Genomic DNA, 2,141 nt, shown 5'->3' with positions numbered 1-2,141 from the left:
AGGAGGAGGAGGAGGAGGAGAAGAAGAAGAAGAAGAAGAAGAAGAAGAAGAAGAAGGAGGAGGAGGAGGAGGAGGAGGAGGAGGAGGAGGAGGAGAAGGAGGCTGCTGCTGCTGCTGCTGCTGCTGCTGAGTGCTCCAGGCCACTTTGCCACCAAGAGCTATGTTATTTCAAGATTTTTGACTAGTTGTTGGAGGTCCCAGAGACGGGTGTCTGTCTCCTGCCGGGGTCTTCAGTGAAAGTTCACCCCCAAACTGCGCCTCCGTCTTCTATAAAACCAAATCCTAAGGGCAGTGAGAAATCCATGTTCATCAATCCAGTCTTAAGACTCTTAATTAAATACAGTGGGACTGTTGCAACACTGGACGGGTAAAATTACCTCTTCGTTTCCTTACTTATGTCTCACGGTGACTTCCAGGTACTTCTCCAGCCCTTCCCAAATTTTCACCCTCTTAAATTCAGAGAGAAAGTCAAGAGCTGGATACTTTCCCACAGTTACAGTGGATGTTTGTTTGCTTTTAACCCCGTCAAGCTATTACAAATCACAAAAATACGTGACTACGAGTTGCCAAAATACGTCACCCTGTTTTGCTGTCAGTCTAATCCCTGTTGAAACCATTTTGGTCTGTAAAGTTGGCTGTGAGGTTTCGGGGGCCGGTGGAGCTGGCCAGAGGGGCCCCTCCCTGTCTCTAACGGGGGTGTAGGAGCCTTCAGCATTTGGGGTCCCCGAGGGGGCGGGCAGTTTCTCCAGAGGTGGCTTTGGATCTGCTGAGTCCGGCCCTTCTGACTTTGTGGTCACAGGTCTCCGGTAGCCCACACATGTCGCACATGCTCTCCGGCAAAGGCCCACCGGTGGGGGGGGTGTTCAGGGTTTGGGGGTGGGGAGGACAAAACCCACCAGGTTGAGCAAGTGTCTGCGGTTTCAGCTGACAGCATTTCAAAACTAAAACATCTGGAGAGGCCCATGACCCCACTTTTCTTTCCCCTAGAATTTTTTCAGCCTGGCACGCCAATTCTAAAACTGTTGCCAAGGAAAGAGTAAGACTTTGCTCCAGGGCACCCCAGGAGTAAAACACTGACTGAGGCCCCAAAATGATGCCTGGGGGGGGGGGGCTGGCACTCAAAAGGAGTAATTTTGTTACTCGGCATCTACCTTGTAAAGAGATTTCTACTGGTCTATTATTATAGAAAACATAGCCTGGAGCAGGTAGCCCATTAGATTCTGCACCCCGTTTCCTGCACCCTTAGCCAGGGGGAGAGAGGGGGGGGCTTATTTCCAGAGTTTAAGGGGCACCTGCAGCCCAGCAAACTGTAGGCTACTGTTAATCTGGTTGAAAACAGGTCTTGGTAATCCAATAGATCCCGAGAGGCCGCCGCAGTGGGAGGGAGAAAAAGATCTCTTCCACACTTGACAATTTAGGGGTTGCCCCCCTCAGAGGGAGCCCGGGCCAGGGGCAGCTCTTCCGGCCAAAGACCCCCCTCCCCACCGCCACCTTGTCCATCTTCTCTGGCTCCACTTCTGCCGGGGGGGGGGAAAGCGATCACTGCCCCCGGCTGGCAACCTGGCGCCGGATCGCCCTTTCCAACGGCCAGGAGAGGCTTCCAGAGCCCTCGCGGGGCGCGATCGGAGCCACGGGGCTTGGGGCTTGGGGAGGGGGCTTCCAGGGGCTCCAAAGAGCTCCCCCCCGAAGCAAGGGGGCGAGGTAAAGGACTGGGGGGGCTCTCGATCCATCAGCTGGAGCCGGCTTTACTCGTGAACCTGCTGCCTCCCCCCCCCCGGGTTGGGCAATCGCCCGCTGCGATGTGGCAACCAAGGCGGGGGTGTGTGTGTGTTTCTCTTCTCTTTTCTTGCCCTGTAAGCGGATTCGGGGGCGCCCAGGAGGGGAGGAGGGAGGGAGGGAGGAAGGGGCGCGGCCCCCCCCAACGACGCTGCTCCGGGCCCGTCCCGTCCCGTCCGGCGGGAGGCGGGGAGGCTGCCGGGGCGGGTCCTGCGCTCCGGAGAGGCGGCGACTCGACCGAGGCTCGGGTATAAAAGGGCCGGAGTCGGCGGCGAAGGCAGCAACCCAACCCCGAGCCAGCAAGAATGCCCGGAGCGATGCGCACGATGGCCCCCCTCTGGCTCGCCCTCTGCTGCCTGGCCGCC

The sequence above is a fragment of the Protobothrops mucrosquamatus genome, unplaced genomic scaffold (assembly GCF_001527695.2).
Source record: "Protobothrops mucrosquamatus isolate PMUCROS unplaced genomic scaffold, P.Mucros_1.0 scaffold14479, whole genome shotgun sequence".
NCBI classification, from domain to species: Eukaryota; Metazoa; Chordata; class Lepidosauria; order Squamata; family Viperidae; genus Protobothrops; species Protobothrops mucrosquamatus.
The sequence above is the reverse complement of the archived record's forward strand: the minus strand, read 5'-3'. Positions refer to the sequence as shown.